This window comes from Struthio camelus, chromosome 2 (assembly GCF_040807025.1).
Source record: "Struthio camelus isolate bStrCam1 chromosome 2, bStrCam1.hap1, whole genome shotgun sequence".
NCBI classification, from domain to species: Eukaryota; Metazoa; Chordata; class Aves; order Struthioniformes; family Struthionidae; genus Struthio; species Struthio camelus.
Window position 1 is genome coordinate 85920172 of NC_090943.1, and position 22048 is coordinate 85942219.

Genomic DNA, 22048 nt, shown 5'->3' on the forward strand with positions numbered 1-22048 from the left:
AGGAAACACCCGTATTCCACACCTTTCCCTAATACTGCAATTGCTTGCTAAATTATAAAGAATACAAACTCTGTACAGAAGGATAGCCTAACATTTAAATAATCTGCCTAAATACAGTATTAAAAAGTATTTTAAAGTCTTGCAAGTCAGAGGGGAAAAAAAAGAAGATTCGTGTTCTCTTGCCAAACACTGCACCTTTCCTACCTCCATTCTCGTGTATTTTTACTTAAGAACTCCAAGAATAAGATAGTTACATTAGGAAAAGCCAAAACATATCCTGTTCCTTCACACACACACACCCTGCTTATTTAATTTTGGATCATATGTTAATGTTGCAGCTTACACAATGAGAAGAGCTTTCTCCAGTACACAAAGCGTATTGGAGATACTTCTGCAAGTGCAGATGAGGTGGTGGGCAGATCTCTAAAAATAGTCTACATTTCAGAAAGATCTTCGGCTTTCCCAAATATGAAAATATTCCCCACAACAAAAACTTGAGGCCAAGAGAGATACCAACAATTCGCCTTGGCAAGCTGTGATGCTCTCAGCTACATTTAGCATAGTATGTGATCCATAACGAACATAATGGGACACTATTTCTGGAAAAAACCTGTAGATATACCTGGTAGAGAGCTACTTGCTTATAAGCATGCCAAATGCAACACATTTCAGAGAAATATCCAAGGCAAATTCATTGCATTTGCAAAATCAAAAGACAATTCCATCAGTGAGTTAGGAAAATCTGCTCTTAAAATTCTTAACTGATGCAGTGAGGGAAATGCTGAAAACCAGCAGCTCCCCTCGATCCAACCTCTCCATTAGCATTTTACTACTAGAAATGTGCTTTGAGATTCTTCCGTAACTTCTTACAAGGGACTCTGTTTTGAAACACCGCAAATAATAAAATTATGGCATCAACAAACTAAATGAACAACAGCCTCCTTTCTTTTTCCCATGGCCTCCTTCCTTGTTCCCTCAAGGATAATGTAAAAGTTCCACCTCTGAGAGGAGAAGACCTGCTTGGCTTCTGCCGGGTCTGCTGAACTCCTTCCCTCCTTAAATGTTCTTGCCACTGGATCAGCTAAAAGGTTCAAAGTCTAAAGCATCAAGTTTGAAATATCAGAGGGGATTTAGAACTGTAAAGCCCTCGACTGTGCTGCTTCTTACTAGCATGAATTAGTCCCAGTTGCTATCTTTTTTTAAAATATTCTGCTGCATGTGGATAATTCTGATGTGATAATTCTTGTAGAGATTTGAAATAAGATATAAAGTTCAAATCCACTTTTCTTTACGGGCATGGCGAACAGGAAACACTTGAGCCATCACGTTGCATGGGGAGACAGAAAGAAGCCTCACGGAAGTCTCTGAATGAACAAGGAGGACGAAAGAGTAGAAACGAAGAGGTAGTCTATAAAAGCAGCTAAAGCACTAAAATAAATAAGACAGTAAAATTATCGGGAGGGCAAGTTAGTCTAGAGACAATCCCCTTTTGCTGTGAACCATTGACAACAAAGCTAAAACTAAACAAGGTGAAGTAAAAGGCACGAAAAAGATCAATTTCATTTCACTTTCAGAAAACGAAGTAACATTTCAAACTGCCATAAAACACTGGTTAATTTCCGCTATTGATTGCTTCACTTCTGTTGCTGCATTCCAGATCTCCTCCTGATATCCCACTGCACAGTAAAAATGAGACATTCTTTGACTCATGCACTCTTAAATTGAAATTGAATCCAAAATTTCCAATGTTTATGCATCGTGTCTGCCCAACAGTTCAGCCCTTCTCAGCCCAGCTATTTTAGCTTCTTTTCCTCTAATAAATGTAGCTATTTCCTTTTAACATAATCTGCCAGTGAAAAAAAAAGGAACACATTTCATTCTCCTTTTCACTAGGACACCTTACCCTGAAGACCGATGCCTGCAAAAACAAACCGACAGGCAGTAATAACGTTCATTTAAGAACGTTATTCTGCAATGCAGAATTGCTCTCAAATTTTTGAATGATTTCACTTCTCACTAAACAGTGACTGAGCTGGAAGATTGCAATGTATTTTTCCTGCTAGATTTCTAGGAACAAGATAGACTCATAGATGCCAGTATTGCTGCACGCTGAGGGAGTTTCTGAATATTTTAATATAGAATTGAGGCAGTGGTTGAAGATGCATTCAAGTGAAATAAAGTCTCAAGATTCTTTAAGGGATCATTCCGATAATAAAAGTTACTGAGTTGAAATTTAACTATGTATCCAAAGCCTCCAACAGATACGCAGCAACGCAAGCAAAACTTACAGGGCACTTATAATTGAAGTAAAGTTCACATAAAATATTTTTCATTGTACAGAAATACGTTTGTGCTCACAGAGCACATTACAGTCTCAGGCACGAAGGTACTTAAATGCCTGTGACGTTTTTAAGTACATTCCACTTGGAGAGAAATGCCTTCTTGAATTGCAGACGGAAAAAAAAAACTGGTACAAAATCCATGAAGGCAAGCATTGACACATCAGAAAAGGAACGGTGCCTAGGCATACATCCAGCGGTTTGCCTGTCTTAGTCATAGCAGAAAAAAATTAATCTTTAGATCCAATTCCGCAAAATACCATACTGTCATCTGCGTTGATATTAGAGACTGCATACACTGACTATTATTTTTCCTACAGGGAAAGTTAAAAATGTCTATAATTTTGGGTGATGGGAGTGAAATACAGAATAATTAAAAACAGTAGTATCCCTAGCAACGCCTCTCTCAGAAGAGATCATCAACTCAGTGCTGGTGCTGGCATGTCAGGTGCCTACTCCGCACGCAAATCCATCTCTATTAGCATTAGGAGGGCTCCAACTTGGCACTCAAGTGCTAGGGTACCTGCACTGCTTCAATGTCCTGACTCTACTGCAGAGAAGATAACCCATCAAGCTGAGTCAGTGATAATTTTAAATTGGATGCTTAAATCAAAGTTGCTTTTGCTGTGAGTATCTGTACATGACCTAAAAAAAGCATTTCTGTTCCTATGTCTCTTCTCCAGTCTACTCTGAAACACATCAGAGCTGCAAAACTTCAGTTCATGGCACCACCGCCAACAATTGCTTAGAAAGTAATGCTTTCTGAAAACAGGGCATGAAAGCATGAAGACTGCCGTGATTATATGCCATGTCTACAATCAAGTTAGGATTTCATGCAGGCGACTTCAGCAGGACTAGGTTAGCCTACATATCTTTAAGTTACTGTATGGAAAGCACTTTATTGTATGGAAAATACCATGAGCCACTTAAGCAATTTTAATTCAGTATCACAGAACTAGAAATGGAGCACAGGAATTAAACTTCAATAAATAATAGTTACAGATTAAAAATGAAACGCAATTTAATTCTCCTGTATTTACAGAGTAAAGCATTTATTTCTTACTTCTATCGCTTCAAAATCGAAAATAGTATGAATATGTGTTCACTTTCTTGTGATCTTCATCAGGAATCAGAATATGCCGATGTGCCTTCTTCAGCCCTGGTCCATGTTCAGGTTATACACCTCAATGCTTACTAAGTAACGACCCCAGGCTAGCTTTTCCCCTTCTACTTTCACAGCACACAGAATTCAGTATATACAGTATACACATAAACAACATATGCAGAATCACTAAACCAGGACAGTATTTTAATGCAGAAACACACGCTGCAGACCTAATGACTACAGATGTCCCCCTTGATGCCTTCACTTTTTGTTGGTAATACTCAAACTCCCCCCCCCCCCCAGCATAAGGATAAAATGCCATCTACACCTTTGCCAATCCAGGATACAGAGAAATGTTGCCATACTATCAACGTGACTCAGTAGATTTGCTCAGGATTTCCAAAGAGCTGAAACTATAAGGGAACTCGCTGAGACAGATCTATGAGGACACCATTTGCACGGAAAGGCAAACTGCAATTGTCAAACTAGTCAGCGCCAAAGCGGCTTTTAACTTGAGTCATCTAAATCCAGTGTTCTGCAAGCGCGCGGATGTGTAATAAACGTATGTTTTGCTAGAAGCAACAACTTTCAAAGCTGTTTTTTTCATAGCTACACCAGAAAACCCAGCTCTTCCATTTAAAAAAAAAAGGAAAAACAAATTTTTACTCACGTTTCATGAACAAGAATTAATAACGTGCTATATTTTTTTATGGAGACATATCGACTACCAGAGAGCTGAATTCTATGTGCTGAGCTGCTCCCTAGCTCTTCCAGAGAATGAGAAATTCAAACGTTTCCGTTTTCTGCTGTACTGTAAGACCTGTTCTGAAACATGGAAGAACAACATGAAAATCACATTAAACATTAATGCAAGGTTCAGCTCCTGATAAAAATAATTTTTGATTCTTTAGCAAATTTATACAGCATCCCTGCGGTACCACAGCACGTTTAAACTAAAATTAGCACTAACACAAACTAAAATTAGCACTAACACTTTTATGTGCACATCTGCATATCTATATTCATACATTCAAGTCCTTCCAAATTACTGTATATTAAGTACTGTTAGTAAATTAACTGTGGTCCTGATCCAACTCCCACTGAAGTAAATGCAAATTTTTATCCATTTAACCAGAAAACGGGATTTTGAAATAGAATTGCACCAGGAACGTAACATAAAAATTGTGAATGAAAATCCACTCCTAGATCATCTTGCTGAAGTCTGTGACTTCAAATCTACTACATCAGTTTTTCTAAAAATGTCTCATTATTCCTAACCGGAAGACTATTTTTATTTCCAAATTAAGAACGAGAAGTACCAAAGCAGAAATATCAAACACAGTATGATTACTTTTTTACTATTATTATTTTTATTTATACTGGTTTACTTGTCTTAGCCCTAACAGGGCAACACAGCATGAAGCCGTCCACCATAAACACACACTCTTGTTTAAACACTCCGGTTTTCTGTGGGTTTTACACTGACCAAACCACGTAATCTCTACAGTGCATCACAAAGCTTCAATGTTCATAGTGACTCTCAGAGGTAAAGATGGGAATGGAGAGAAGCGGAAGGATAACATACGCGTGCATCTGTATTCAGTGACAGGACTGGTGAAACTGATCTTTTCAAAACCTATCAACATCGCTTTAAAAGCCTCTGCAGTTTTTTCCTATATGACCCTAAAAAAAATAAATACCAGCTTGATTTTAGAAACACCCAAACGCATATAACATGCATAACTCCACTCTCCAAAAGAAAGAAAGATGGTAAAATCAGTGTTAATGATAAACTGATGAGAAAAGTCTTTACTGAGAAAATGTAGAAGATACCTGCATCTTTTGCTCCTAAAAATAAGCAAGCAATAAAGAATGCATACATGAAAAAAAGTTGTTGCCCACCTATCCGGGTATCTTTTTTTTTCCCCCCCTCTTTATCTCTCCAATACTGTAAAACTGATAAGATATCCTCTCCTAAGACAAAGGAGAAAGCTAAAGATACAATGCAGTTCTTACAGGACAGTTTAAGAACTTGAAGTTGCATGTGAAACAATAAGACAATGACTTCTCACCTCCTACAGTTTAAACGTGCTCCAGTAAATTCAATGTTTTCTCATTAACATCCCTGGCTTACTAGCATCACCATCTAGTAAGCCATTTCATATGGAACATGAAACATTTAAATTCAGCCTTTGGGTGTGCTGACTACAATAGGTGTGCTTTAAATGTACTCATCACTGATTGACTAAATCACAAACAATAGCAGGTAAGTATGAACGCGAAGACCCACTGTAGCCTGCTAGCAGCTCTGTCCTGTCATCACATATCACCAGTTCCCACCTTTTATTTGACAGTGAGGATGATGGCAAGCTAAACCAGTTCCTGAAGCCAACATCCTGGCTCTTTTTAAAAATAGTATCATGGTCCATTCAAACATGTTTCTTCACAATTACATCACCTGCAAGTTCTCCGTTTACATCTCTAGGAACAGAATACCAGATGCACACAAAAAGGTGGATCACGTTCTGCAGACTCACAGCTATCGAAGAAAATGACTTAATACTATCTGCCTGGTTTTCCAAGTTAGAACTAAATAGTGTCTCAATTCTTCAATGACTTCAAAGGAATCTGACCTCAGTAAGAACTGTAAGATTGTGCACTATATTCTGATCATTAAGCACACTGAGCAGTTGTGTATTTCAAGTATTTTTATATTTCCAAAACTGCAAGGATCAAAACAAAGCCCTTAAAACAAGAAAATTTCAAGTTCAATTATTAATTTTGGTGGAGTTTTGTTCAAACTAATTTAACGTGAGAGCATTCTGAGAGACATGGGGAAGACAGAGGAAGTCAACCTTCTCGCCCGTTCTCTGTTTTCAGCGGACCTTAACCTTTTTGTGATTCGAGTAGTTAAAAATAAAAAGTTTTTTTTTAAAAAGTGGTAGACGCAAGGTAATAACGCTAACAGTACCATCACTGTCCGCTTGCTAAAGAGTGGTTCAGGTATTAATAAAGAGGTAGATAAATTCCCTCGTTTTCCTGAATAGATCTGTATTTATCATTTTGACTCGCATGCCATCAGCCAGCTTACTACAGGGCACTGCAGGGCTATCTGACTACAAACTTCCACATGGAAGCTGTTCTTGTTTTGTATTATATCTATATATACCATAATTAAAGAGTACACATGTATTTTATGTCTGTGTATGCACATACAAAATATAAACATACATAGCCTACCATCTATCTAGTTTGCACTACACTCAGTCCCCCCCCACAAATACGCAGTGGTGTCTAAACAAGAGATGAGCTGCAGACTGGTGGTGGTTAGGGCACTCGCGAGAGGGGCAGCCCTGTGATTCCAGTCCCTAAGCAGAAGGATACCTTAAGATTTCCTAAGGGATCAAGACAGACTGAACAACCAGTTACAGCATCTAAGTTGGAGTTTTAAAACCCAGCAGGGAGAAGGAAGAACTAAGTATTCCCTACAATTTAGTGATACTTTAAATCATGAAAAAAAAATTAAATAAAACAGTGAGAATAAAATAACCTCCTTCCCAGTTTCACAAATGCTGTACAAACATAACTCTTCATTCTATTTTCTTTCAGTAAAATTTCTAAATGGGAAATGAAAAATTTAGTTCAACTTGATTTAGTTTCAATTCAGTGAACATGACAAACAAGAAGAGTAACCGGTTTGCATTAAATTGAAACTTTGTAAAGATCTGGTTCTTAAATAGACCTAATAACTCATCTTGACTAAAGAAGTATATTTTAAGCTCATGTTAACACAGAAAAGTGAAAAATTAATTAATTATACATCATAGAACAAACCTTTACTTCTTTCTGTTAGCAAACGGGCTATAGATGTGATTTTCATTAGTGTGTTCTCTATTTGAGATTATTTGCCACATAATTTCTGCCAAGAATTCTTCTACTAAAACTCGTTTTTAAACACTGCGCTTGTAACTCAAGGGTTTTTTGTCTGGATGTATTAGCAACCTGGGAAGTCTGTTCTCTGAATGACTGACAGTAACGTGGAGAATCACAATTCCAGTGTGACTACTCCAATCTAAAAAAAATGAGAAATTAATTCATGGGGAAAAGTCTGAGCTATTTTTCTGTACTCACTGTTTAGAACAATATTATGTATTTTAACATAAATGGCATATAGTAATAATTCAGGGCATGGGACAGGGACAAGGACAAGTAGTTCAATATAACCACTTGGAAGGGGAAGAGTGTCAGGTATCTTAGTAAAGGATTATTTGTTATATGGTGCTTTGAATACTTACGTATGTTTTTATAAAACTGAAAGATTTGAATTCAAAATTAAATTGTGTGGTTTTTTCCCTAAAGATCTACAAAGAATATATACTGTTCATTATTTTCTCCGTTTCTATTGTTTTTTCTTCTGTCTGTAGCTTCAAAATACCTTGAGAATAAATTTCACTTGGTTGCAAACAGTCAATAATTTATTAAGCTACCTCAGCACTAGGTTGTAAATGCTTCACAAAGCCACGCTTGTTTAAAAAAAAAAAAAAAAAAAAAGGAAAACACACACACAACAACAAATAATGCAAATATTAGATCCTTTGTGAATAATTTCCACTGAATAATTTATTCAACAAATTATACTTTTTCTGCTTATGAATCGTCTGCACACTAATTATACGATTCTAAGATACATTATTCACATTGGAAAGTTGTTTTCACCACCATCCAATGACTCATTTCTAGACTGCATGTTACTCTCCGAGTGTAGATATCAGAGCTCACAAACTTGATTATCACCAAAATCTGTATATCTCACTAAAACTATAGTTGAGTTGATAATTACAAAATATATATTTCTAATGGATAGTTATATATATTACGTTACATATTTTATATATATGTTATATATAATAACATATATATATTAGGCCACTGCAGGCCTAAGGACAGTGGAGATGAATATGAGCCTATCTGTTGTTCTGATACTGCACAGGTCTGCTTTGCTCTGAAATAAAGTGTTCTTCCTAGATCATCCTGTGACACACAAAGCACCTACAGTCACTGAATCAAGCAATGGTATTCTTGCAAAAAAAAAGTTTTATGTGAAAATGCATTATTTTTTAAAGTTACTAGAAACTTAGTATGGTGTTATTTTGGTTTGCAATGGTGTTGATTTCTGTACTTCAAAATAATCTGTGAAGGTTTGTTTAAAAAAACATAAGAGATCTTACTCTGAAAGCAATTTTGCTAATTTCAGACTTTTGCGTAATATCAAATCATCAATATCTAACAGTGAAAGCTGCATGAAGATGGTTTGATGATCATAATCTTTTGCCAGTAATGACCAGAAATAGTACTACATGCACCTACACTAAATTAGATGACAGCGATATGATGGCATCTAACAAAAAGGTGAAACGTACTTCTGTAACAGAACTGGAGCGCTCTCACACTTGTAATCTTACCCATGTTAAAACAGGAAAGAGAACATACTAGCTTACAGAACAATTATATGGAGACAGGGAAGCATCCCACCATTATCTGTGTTTCATGGGGAGATACTTGGGATATACCTGTAACGAATGGAACCCCCTAAGGGAAATTTTACTTTTTTATCTCTTGCTGCACCTTGCAGTATGCTTAATTGCATTTGCATGTACGACTTCATTAATCACAATAATCACAATCATAATATGCAGTAGTAAGATGCTTGTGCTTACAAGTAAATGTGGTAATTACAGAGCTAATAAATGCCAGTGATCATGGAAACTGACAATACCGTAAGAGTAACTTTGATGCCGAGGGGGCACTGACGTCATGACGGCCTCTTTTGTTTGAGTTTGCACGTGCATGGATTCCAGAGGTATCTACAGGTCTGCATGGAGAAATAGTTACTAGGAAACACCAGGCTAAGAAGAGGAAAAATACAGTCTGAGGAGCTAGTGCGTGAAAACCTCCCATGGACTGGTAAATCCTGGAGAGCAGCAGTTCTGCTGACGGTCCAGATATGGATAACTCGAGGACACAGCGTCTGCTGACTCTGTACAGGGCCCAGCGCAGCCCGGCATCAGCAACGGCTTGGGTAGCTCAGATCGTATTCAAGAACATGATGGCTATTACGTGCAGACAAATGCATTTACCAACATATACGCTTGATGAAACAAAGGACCGCCTTAGGGACTTTGCTGGGCACCTGCCTAGAAGCCACTGATGGCTTCTAGGTCCAGTCTAGCCTACCAGAGCCCAAACCTCTTAAGTATTACAGTTGGCATTGCTCTCCCAACCACTGCCCTAGTCAGTCACGAGTCAGTGTGTGAGAAAACTCTGTGTCACTGTTCTGTTACTAGTTTTATGCTATTAACAGCTTGATTCTATTACTATAAATATAAAAACAAAAACAATAGCTTAATGAATAAAAGTTGCATAGAAAACATTGGTTGTGATCTGTCTCCTCCAACTCGTTCAATCCCCTACTAGGGAAAAGAAAAGGTAGAACAATGGTTGTGTAAATAATGAGCATGTGAGTTCAGTGGCAGTTCATAAAAATCTGAAAGAAACTTAAAACTAAACACATTCAATTCTGAGAAACAGGTATTTCTTTCCTTAGCGAACACTGCACTCCCACTATGTTGTTTCGTGTACCTGAACAGGTAATATTATACTTATTTTTTTTTTTTTAATTTTAATTTTCAGGTGTTTTTCCTTTTGGAAAATTGGTGCAGCTATACCTAGTCTGGAAGAGTCAAACATTCAGAGAGAGAGGGAAAAAAAAGGGTAGCTTTTGTCATGACTCATTTGCTATTTAAATGCAAGAACACTAAAAACGAAGAAGCAGTATCAAAATTTTGGGGATAAAATAACATCAAAATTACTCCATCAGTACAAAAACCATATATAGATTTATATATAAAGTGTATGCGTCTGTATGTCTAAATTCTGTAAAGAACTACATATATGCATGACTTCAGGCACCCATCTCACAGCCAATTGCAACCACACTAGTGAAGCACATGTAGTTCAGAAGAGACATCACTCCCACTATGAGAGCTCAAGTTACGAATACTTTTGCTCCCAGTGGCTGCCATCAGTGCAGTTAAGGAATTTTTACACAATGGGAGATCTTGTGCTTAACTCCACCCAGGGACTGAACTACCTGTCACAACAACTGAACAGCTCCTACCTATTTGAGTAAGAATTATTCATTGACTGAGACTTGGGAAACAGAGTCTAGGTAAATCTCCGGAATATAAAGCTGACGGTATTATTTTTATCCATGACTGCAGGTGCTCTCATTTTCTTTACATTTCTGATATATTTATACAGCCTTTTTGCTTTGATAATATTCTGATGCACTGAGTTCCACACACAAACTACAACCAGACTACTTTAAACTTTATTTTATCATGCAAACGTGTAAAGAGAAAATCAGTCCCCCTCAGTGACAGAGCAAGTGAGTGGGGAGAAGGAAAGGGGAACAGGGAGAGGACAAAGTGAATAGCTTTGTTTTATTTTCCAGCTACAGCCACAGGCTAAACAAACTGCTGAACAGCAGTGTGCTCCACAAAATAAACTGAAGGGATATACTCCTTCCCTATACTGACAGATATACTAGAGAAGGATTGGGATCAAAACCGTCTATTATGCAGTTTATTTCTGCCCTTTACTCAGGATAAGCTAGTCTTACATATTTCAGTCATTTATACGACCTCCCCTGCTTCTGTGCCTGAGTATCTCACAATAACAAAACTACCCCTATAATAGTATCCAAAAATGTGGCAGTGGTATTAACCACATTTTGCATGGAAGTGGTGGTTATACACCTCATACATCTTCCTGTAGATTGCAGGCAGAGCTCATGACAGAATAGAAAAGCGACCCTGCATCTTCCAAAAGTCAGAGAGCAAGCTATTCTTAGACCATCCTTTCTGTATAGTGCTACACTAAATAGAAGCGTCAAGATGGATAAATACTTAAAGACTCGTCTAAAGGATCACTGAACTGAGGCCACTATTTAATCTGACTTCACTGCTCTCTCCAACTTGAAAGGGCCTTAACTCAGTCACAACCCCACGAGATACCTCAAAATCATCTTGCACTATGTTTCCAGTTGGCACACGGGTTAAAAACACGCATATTCTTCTACTGGGCATACACAGTGTGAGGTTCCAAAGGCAGAACAATGGAATGTACATTTCACCTGCAGCCAATTTAATCAAATTGCCTGCATTTAAACATCTGTTTCCCCTCTGATTAGAAGCAAGAGTAAATTGTGTCAAGAATGAAAATATCCACAACATCTGATCAGAGTTGAAAGGGTTGCTAACCTCCGTCAAGCATGTCAGAGATGCTTTCCTTTCATCTTTTATGCAAAATGACTTGCAGGTAATTGCACTCTCTTCAGCTAACATAAAAGTATTTTCATGAGAACTACCCCTTGTGCAAAGGTTGTCACTCTGACAAATTATGTTTGACAGTAATCACTCTGAGAAATCCAAATTTAAAATAATCCCAAACTACCGGCAGAATGCTACATATACATACTATAGAGACACATACTATACGCCTACCAGCCTAGCCTTCAACTATGAAGCGTACATTCAACAGAGCTAAGGTGAAACTCATGCAAATGCCTTCTGTTTAAAGCTAGTGACGATTTCTTATCGATGTAATGAACGAAAAGCTAGACTGAAACCAAGCACTTTTCAATAGCAGCGTATTTATTTTGTGCAATAAACAATCCTATGAAATCACAGGCTGCTACATAGTCAAGAAGAAGGCATCTCAAGCACTTTTGGGAGAAAAAGAAAGCACAACGTTCTTTCCTAGTTGACCGATTCCAATATCCAAACTCACTTTACTCAAGAGTGCTTTCAGCAGGACTCCTCGATACAACAGATTACTCGAGATGAAAGTCAGTGATCACTGGGAGATGAGAATCACTGTGACAGACTCTCCTTGAAGTGATTGCTCTCTAGTGCAGTGTTTTAGCATGTTACAAAAGTGCATGCTTCTCAGATGCTCTGGTTATGCCAATCTGAAGTATTTTACTCCACAAGTTTAGAAGACAGTAACATCCATGATATAGCTTTTTTAAAAATTAAATTCTCCATCCAAATGACAAATACATTTGTCACAAGAATGCCAACGGTTTGAATCAAAATTGCTTTCAAAGTTAATGGGTCAAAGAGCCCTTATTCACCTGCTTGCAATTCTAGATTTCTTAATGGCATTTTAAAAGGTTCTTCACCCTCAGAAATAAGTAAATTTTTTCTCTCAGCTTCAGTGTTCAGAAGCTACATAATAGGAGGTAAATCCTGCACCAGTACATTCCTTGTTCTTCTCTTTCTTAGAACTCAAGAAGAAAACAAGTATTAGTGCTGGCTTCTTACACAGTATGCTGAAGTTGAGGAAAAGGAGACGGTATATTAATGGTATGGTATTAAATACAGGGTTTTTCACGTGTCCTGAGGATTTCTGTCTGGTAATTTTGCCTTTTTTTTTCCTTTAATGCTTGGAATTTCTGTTTTCTCTTATTATTCCCTTACTATTGCTAATCAGTGGATTGTATTTATAGAGGTGGAACCCATTTTTAAGCTATAAAGAACTATATAATATATTTCAATAAATAAAAAAAATCACCAGTTATTGTTAAACTTCCCTAAACTACTCCAGACTGAATTATAGCTGTTAGTACAAGCTCAATAAACATGAAGGTTTAGACTACTCTTGCAAGAAAATCAGTTCATTTAAAATATTTACTAACTCATTTAAGTTGCATCTAAAGCCAGCTGAGGCCAATAGAAAGATTCCTCCTGGTCTCAGCAACCTTTGACTCGGATCCGTAGCACCATTTTCCTCTTTCTGTATTACATGTAATATAGTAACTTGATATAATACCTAGATAAAAGTCTTAAAGGAAGATGACATATTTTTCCTCCTATTTATACAAAGTCAATTTTTTTGCTTTCAGTTTCACTCTTTATGGATAAATGGCCCCATCCAGCTATAAGTAATCAATATTCTTATCGACTGCTTAGAAGAAGCTACTGAGTATTGGTATTTACAATGTAACAAAGTGGTTGTAGACTAATGATTAGTATTTACTTACACCCACTGTAAAGCAAATGAAATTTTGAAGCAAAACAACCTAACATATACTGAGAAAATAATTTTTCCCTTAAGCAATGAAGGCATAGAGACTGAATGCTTTCAGAACAGCTCTCCTGGTTCACCCAAATGGTCCCCAAGAGTTTTTAATCAAGATACTCTGACACTTTATATGATCAACTACCTCATTAGAGAGGAAGCAACAGTGTCTCTGCTTTAATCTACCCAACTGCTCCCTCAACAGGCTTTTGTTCAATTTATTTTAACTCTAACACTATTGGACTTCTTTCATGTGTCTTTTTTTTTTTTTTTTTGGGGGGGGGGGGGAAGGAAGCATCGATTTTTAACATAGAAAATTCAACACTGAAATTTCTACTTTGCGCTTACCGTTGTAAAGAAGTATCTAGATATGCATTTAGATACACATCTTAGAGATTTTTCAAAAGGCAGTCCCTACACTGTCCCCTCTCCTCTAACTGGTACACAGTTTTAAACTAGAATTAAACACACTGTGGATGACAACATTCTTCTTTAAATTGCATTCCCACAAAACAGCAATCCGTTTTTTTTTTTTTTTTCCCCTCTCCCCACCTGTTTAACCTTTCCACTCTTCCTGTGGATCTAACCATTTATACAGACAGGATGCTGGAAAAATCATTTGCAAAACACGTAGAAGAGCTACAACATACTTTAACTAACTAGCAACGCACTAATTCTCCCTTCTTCACCAGTGTGAGGAGCAGCCCATTAACTTTCTCACTACTTTGCAGTTCCCCAATCTGCCAGAGTCTGTTCTCAAATTCTCAGTGTACTAAACCTCAATCATTTACAAATTCAGTTTTCTGAGACACATACTAGCTTTTACAGGTTCAGCACATATCTACCAACGGAGGAAAGAAGGGTTTTCTATTAAGACTGTAAAACATATTTAAGAAGGACCTCTTAAATGTACTGAGTACTTGAAATTCTCAATGACTTTATGGATATTCCAATGAATCTCAGAGTTCCTTGATCCCTATTCCCATTAAATCCTTGGTTTTGCACTAAAAATAAATAAAATACACAGATTAGCTTTAAATTTTAAAACATCTCAGCGGCAGTTCAGCTGTAAGAAACAGACTCAACATCCCCACTGAAAAACAATCAAGATCTGGTTCACATATGGAGTTACTCAGATATATCTCTTAGAAGGGACGAAAATATATTAGAAATACTGCTTTTTTTTTTCCCCATAATTATCAGAGATTCATACAAGAATTTATTCCAGAGTTTAAATGAAAACTTAAAAATGTTAAAAATCACACCCTTCTTACATGCACAGGCGTTTTCACATACATTACAAAGTCTTTTGTTTTGAAATTGCTAGCAAGAACAGTCTAGATTATCCCAGTTTCAGGAACGTACACAGGAAGGTACGTAGGCACGCTTTGAGGTTTTCCAGGTCACTAATATTTACTTCCTCTGAGAAATAAAAAAGAAGATACTGAGTTTTGGAGGCCTTATACTGAGAGTTGTATAAGTCAGGAAGGTGATGAACCCTTTAAGTGAACAGTACTTTCTGCATTAGATGGAGGTTGCTGGTGATGTTCCAGCTAAAGCCAAATGCCATGCACTATTCAGTTTTCATGCATGAGCTTCTTTGCTCTGGTCAGGTTGTAGTTTTTTTTCAATGTTTTGCTGGGCCTAGTATCTGGCAAGGCAAATACAATTTTGCAGTTCTTAAAATCATGCAATAAGTATACTTTCAAAAATTACCTTTCTACGGATTTTTAGAAGATGTTCAGCATCAGATACACTTTCAAGCCTGTCTCTCAGGTGCTCTTGTAATTTATTTGTGTGAAAACAGGCAATAGACTGTTAATATTTTCTTCCAAATGAGAAAATACAGCAGAAGCTGACATTTGGCTAAGCAATTAGGAGCTCTCCTGGACAAATGTGACCTTTCCTTCTTTTCACATGCAACCCTCAAGTAGCAGGCACAGATCACAGAACATTAGCTTGCAATTCTTTAGCAATATTATTCCTTCAGTGGTAGTGTATTTTATGATACAGAGTATATCCTTTCTCTTTATTCCACTCTAATCAATAATACTTTGCTGTTGTTTATTTCCTTCTAAAGTGTCTGATATCCATTATGGCAAATGAAGGTATAATAAAGACTGCAGGAGAAAATATGTACATTTCAGTATGCCTTTTTTAATATATTAAAAAGGCTGCATTTGTAATGCTCCTGTAGCCCGTTTTTGGTGCATCCTGGTTTATATTCACCTGTTATCCAACTAAGAATCTGTTAAGATGCACACCTGCAGTGTCCCTAAGTTTTCTGTTTTCCACAAACCCTCTAAATCCTAGATGAGAAATGGAGAACGCGTTTGAAGCTGCAGCTTTACAGCTTTTGTATGACGCCTATATGGCCTTCACTATTCCACACAATAATTAAAAAAATGATATTTCACAAGACCCAGCTTTGCATTAGCACAGAGTATACTGGCACAGCACTCTGAAATTCACTTTTGGAGAGTGAGATGAGAACGGCCACAATTCATCTTCAACATAAAATTCAATTTTTAATTTTTTCCACAGTCAGAAGAAATCACCTAAAAAAAAAAAAGATGTAGGGGAGAAGAGAATTCTCCCTGCACACAGGTAAAAGCAGAACCATCTACATCCTAATGAGATAGAAGAAATGTCATCTACTTTTCAGATTCTCTTTGATTTGTTTTTTAAGTCAAGTACTAAACTCATACCTGATATATATTCAGATAGAAGGGGACAGACAAGAATAACAATTTTTTGGTTTTTGGTTTTAAGATTTCTTTCCCCTCCTGTCCATTATCTGAAATAGGAGGAGCAGTTAAAAATGTGTTTATGTTACCTGAGGCAGCAGCATATGCTAATATAAATCACCAAGGGGAAATCATCATTTTTGTTCAAAATCTCAGGCCTTCCTGGACTTCAGGTCTTACATATGCTGTGAGGCATTACACCTATACCTATCTCTTGCATCCTTCTCCAATACATTAAAATGACAGCAAGCTTGTATTTATTACAATGCACCAGCATTAGATCTTAAAAGATTTCTTTCCTATGAAACGTTCTTTTCTGCAACCATGGGAAGAGGTGATCCACAGATAAATTATCTAGACTTGTCTAGATGATATACAAGCTAAAAATTTCCTTCAGGTTCAATTCCAGCAACACTTTACATACCCCCCCCCCAACCTCCCCCGCTTAGTTCTGAGGAAACTGGATTCACCACAGAGATGTGCTGCTTTCGTGAAATTTCCACCCTTCTAACTGGTGAACCATCATCAAGAATCATTTGCTTACTGTAAGCAATGATGCCTGAACAGTCATGAGCTAAAAGTAGCCTACACCGCAAATTTCCGCATAACTTAGTAATACACTTTCTGTTATTCTTAAATATCCACATGGAAAGCCTGAATTCTTCCAGAATTTTTAGCTCAATTTTTAGTATCTTCTCTTTTGCAGATCTACTTTTTATTGGTAAGAGTCAGACTTTGCATTAGAGAATGGTGTCCCCAACTTTAAAACGCAGTCTGGAAAAAAATTTAGTCTACTTCAAACAAGTCAAAAAATAAAAAAAAAAAAAAAAAGAATAAAAACTATTCTTCAAAAATAATTGTTTGATTGTATGATTGATATTTTGTTCGTGACGGCTGTGTACGAGCCTGAAGGTTCCTTTTCACTCACATAAGCTGGTAGAATTAGCCTAAGTGATAGCTGTAATTACAGATAATGCATAAATAAATTCAGTAACTTGACTTTTCCCCTTCCCTCAAAAACTGGTAACTTTGAGACGCTGTTCATACATTAGCTGGACACGGCCACAACATTAATTGATACAATTAAACTTCAACTTTGGAAACCTGCTGAATTGATATACTTACATCAGACTTCCCGAACTGAGTCAGCAGAAATCTGTTAATCACTAATTAACACGCTGTGACCTTCGAGCTCACAGCCCAGACTGCAGCTGGGTCTCCAGAATTAAGGAGCAAGGAACAAAAAAAAAAAAAAAAAAAAAAAAAAAAGCAGCTGAGAAGCAGAGCAGCAAGGGCCAGCTGCTCTGCACAGCAAGGTGAGCCAGTAGCACAGACAGCGGTCAGGGTCGGACACAGCCCAGTGACGGCCAGCAAGACTGCAGTGCCGAGGCAGACCAGAGGCCAAGCCGGGCTGAGGGTCAGGCTCCCAGCAGTAGGAAACAACAGGGCACAGACCCAACTGCTGCACAGCTGCAACACAGCAAGGCAAGGGCAGTAGTAAAGCCTCAGCTTCAAAAGAGCCGAAAGCAGCAAGGAGGGGCAGATCCTCACTTCGAGGTTTCTTCACAACAGCTCTCATCAGCAAAGGTGCTGACCCTGGATTCGGCCAGCTAAACTCCAACTTAACCACCTGGACTCCTATAAGGGGGATGCAGTCCAGGCCCTTACAGTGACCAGGCTGACTTTACAGCATTGAGAATTATGTTGGTTCAGAAATCACCAGTTAATGCTGGAGCACTAGCTATACATCAGCAATGAACTGTAAACACTAATACTTTTTCCTATCAATTCTCTTCTGAAGTTGTGATATGAAATCAGCAGTCATTATCATAATTTCAGTCCATTACCAATTTCATCCCATCCTCAGAAAGTAGCTAAAAGAAAGAAAGAATTTGGTGCAAGACTCAAGGCAATATCATTACCTGCTCCCACCACACACGTATCTGACAGTTACCTGCTTTAATTACCTTTCTTTAGAATGGTCTGTGGTGAAGAAATACCATTTTGTTCATTATTAAACTGCATCTTCATGCTCTTCCAGGACAACTGCTTCTGCTTTAGAAGGAAAGCCATGCTGTCACCCTGAGTACCGCTCTTTGACCAGGTGCTGTATTTATTCCATGGCAGTTACAGCCATAACGCATAGGCAGCACCAGCACGATATACAGGACCATGCACACAGAACAGGACAATTTACTATGGCATCACATGACTGCAGTGCTCCTACCCAAAAGGCTTTTTGTACATCAAAGTTAGCGATTCCCATAACAAGTTGGCCTGAATAGGTGTTGCCACGTACTGCGCCATGCTGTACTACACTTATCACTTGACCTTCAGGACTGTGCTGGGCCACACATATTCCTTGATGTGGGATGAACTTCATCGACCAACTGAAACAGAAGGACCTGGAGGTGGCACCCACTTGGCATCAGCAGTGATGCCCCTGGCACAGCCTTATCTTTTTCTTGAAGTAAAGCAACACGTTTTTATGTGGAAACATCCTTTTGCACCACAGTACTTCCAAGAAAATCCTATGTGAACTCTAACAACCACGATACCAGCAAACATCACCAGAGATGGGATCTGCACAGCTTGCCACAGACTAGTGCTCTGTCCAATGCTGTATCAACTTGGGATTCCCAGCAACAGAACGGACGTAAGATTTTATAATTAGTATCAGGTGGTATGGAGGAGGGGAAATTAGGGTTAATAGCCCATTTTATTCCTTCCCATTCGTTATTTGCTAGAAGATAGGAAATGCAATAGTTTCAAGTATGTGCCAGTTCAAGTACACCCCTCTGTTTGGGGGCATCTGCAACAAACGGGCACAAGAAAATTAGGGGACTTTCAAATCTAATACATAAAATACAATGGTATAACGTAGCATAAAAACAAAGCAAAATATAGAAAAACAAGTTCATGCGTTGCCATCAAAACACACTCAGGATCGCTCAGGATGAGACTGTGAAGCCAGATGTGATAGCAGTTGTAGGCTGTTTAATAACAGCAGCAATAGGAGAACTTCCAAATAAGACTGATGTCAGTAAAATTCCCAGGATTGTTCATATCACACAAACTCCCTTTTCCCTCCTAGGCACACTGCGTAGTATCAGATTTCCTCTCATCTAACTCTTCTCGTTATCATTTTCTCAAGTAGAAAGCTCAGTCTAAGTGGATCTCTCTGGAATTAGGACCAGTGCTGCTCCTTTCTCAGCAAAGTGGTGTGACATCATGTTGCTGCAGTCAGTCCCTGAGAGCACGTCATCTCTCTTAGGCTTTCACGGTGCAAGCCAAGCAGTTCAGAATCGATTTTTAATGGTTAGCACTGTCATGCCCTCTGATACAAAGTTACTCACAGGTCTCAAATGCTATAGTCCACTCACAGAACGTGAAGTCAGGGTTAAAAACAAAACAAAACCACCACAAAGCAAAAACAAGACCTGAACCTCTATTTAAAAAAAAAACATACTAGAAAGGCCTCTGATGTATATTTTCAATATTAATGTTCTCAGGGATTTACTAGCTATTATACTGCCTAGTAAACCCACAGGCACTTGTAAGGAAACTCTCAAAGAAATTCTCTTGTTTATTAACGATCCTGCAAATAATCAGCAGGGAGTTACATCTAGGCCTCTAAAGCAGAACAAAAGTCACTGCACTGTATATGTAAAACTGATAAAAAGACTTACTATGAATTATCAGTTAGTATACTGTGTTAATACTCATAATTTATGTTTATCTATAAACAATAGAGGAAAGTTGTGTGTTAATATTCATAATTCATGTTTATCCACAAGTATCCATATAGTATACTCAGATATACAAAAAAGCTATTCATGTCCTTTTATCATTAGTTCTGGTCAAATGCATGCCTATCTCCTGCCTTTTGGAAAACTCAGTAAAAATTTGCAAAGAAAGTATTTGCAGGCACAACATCTTCCACAACATTATTATTTCTACTCAAGAATAAAAATTTCCAAATAGCAATTAAGTCTTCCAAGTATGTTTAAATTCAAGATGAGGGTGAACATTTGTACTGAACCTTATGCAGTAGGAAACAGACAAAAAGAAAGTAGTCACTACATGCAAGCATTTCAGGGTTATTCTCCTCCTGCAAATGATTCAGACCCCAAGTGCTACTAGTTTCTAGCTTGAACCCTGGTGAAGATTTGGGTGTAGAACACTAATCCAGTGCGTGAACGGGCAGTGAGTACTTACACGCATATGCTTGATTCACAGAAACACATGCAGATCTGTACAGAGCTTTAGCTGAGTCTAGTTATGTCAAAAACTTTTACTAATCGATCAAATTAAACTATTTCTTTTTAAAAAAAAAAAACTATGAGGGACAGGATAGACAAGCTTTCAAAAGCTCATACGTCTAGGCCTGATCCTGTAACAGTGCAACCTGTGAAAGTTTTGATTACTTTTAGTGGCTCAGGCTCCGGCATTCATTAACAAATAAATGTTTCTCCTCTCTCTTTGTCCCATAAATATCTTTCATTTATATCTAGACAACTCTCAATGTTTTCTAGTATTTTTCTTACCTGGCTAAAATTTCTCTGCTGTTCTAGGCCTCCCACACTTCCTGCCAACTCCTTGGCTCTTCCTCTCTCTTTATCTTCCCCTACAACTTCTACCTGCCCCAATTGTAATTGGGGATAATAGACTCCAGTGTACTTTAACACCTAACAGATTTCTCCTCTCCTTTTACTACTTTTCCTCTGTGTAACGCAGCCAGGAGCAAGGCTGAGCAGGGAGCCCAGCATGCAGACACACACATACTGCAAGCACACACACACACGCGCTTGGCTATACAGACCAACACAGCCAGCGAAAAATGCCTTTACCAGCATTAACAAACCCCAAAAGCACTCGCACAGACATGAACACCGTTGGCCTGAGCCTGTTCCTTCTCTCCAGCTGAGAAGTACTGAGGTTTGCTAACGAAACACGCTCCCCCCTCTCTCTGGATTCACAAACACACAATAATCAATCCCTTGACTGGCATGGGATTTAACTCCTTCCATATCCATGCTTGGACTCTAGATAACTTAGCTACCTAGGTCTTTCCTGGTGCAGGTCTCCTCCAGCTCTAGGGGTAGTCCAGCTTAACTGAAGTTCACTAGCAGAACACACACATATACTCCAACACTCCTAAGCGCACTCATATTCAAGGACACGTTAAATATTAGCGTGAGCTTTAAATCCATCAGCTATCCATGCCGGAATCCTATGCCCTTTACCCAGTCATCAGTTCAGAACTTGCACCCTTGAAGACGCTGCTCTCCTACTTGACAGCTACTCCAGCCTGAAGTTTGTTAGTGAATCACACCTACACCCGTGCAGAACAGAGAGCAATGTCACACAGAAAACAGACAGGAAAAGAGTTTAGGAAGAAAACACAACAGACTGCAGTAAGCAGGCACAGGGCGAGGCCATAGGAGCCTGCTGACCAGCTGACTACTGCAACTAGTCCTTTTTACCCCACCTCCTCTCCATTCTCCTGTGCTTGCTCCTGCCCCATCCACCTTTATCCCTCCCTTTGGCCCTTCCCCTAAACATCCTATAATATGTTCAGCACATTCATACAATCCCCTTGGAACATTCCTTGAGGTTTTACACAATTGTACAAGCCCCCTCACACATCCCATGAGCCCCACAATAATCTCATCACCCCCTACTTCTCAGTTACAAAGTGCTGGATGAACTTC

At 38.2% G+C, this 22048-nt stretch overlaps 1 protein-coding gene across 2 annotated transcripts in view; it reads right to left on the bottom strand.

The window, feature by feature from the left end:
* CDH18 (cadherin 18) overlaps window positions 1-22048 on the bottom strand; it is a 562593-nt gene that overhangs the window by 451725 nt on the left and 88820 nt on the right. Inside the window, exon 2 of one of the 2 annotated variants that reach the window (XM_068931461.1) lies at window positions 4115-4269. The exons of the other annotated variant lie outside the window; for it this stretch is intronic. The gene's annotated coding sequence lies outside the window, so the exon portion shown is untranslated. The remainder of the gene's footprint in view (window positions 1-4114; window positions 4270-22048) is intronic. 2 annotated transcript variants of the gene reach the window in all.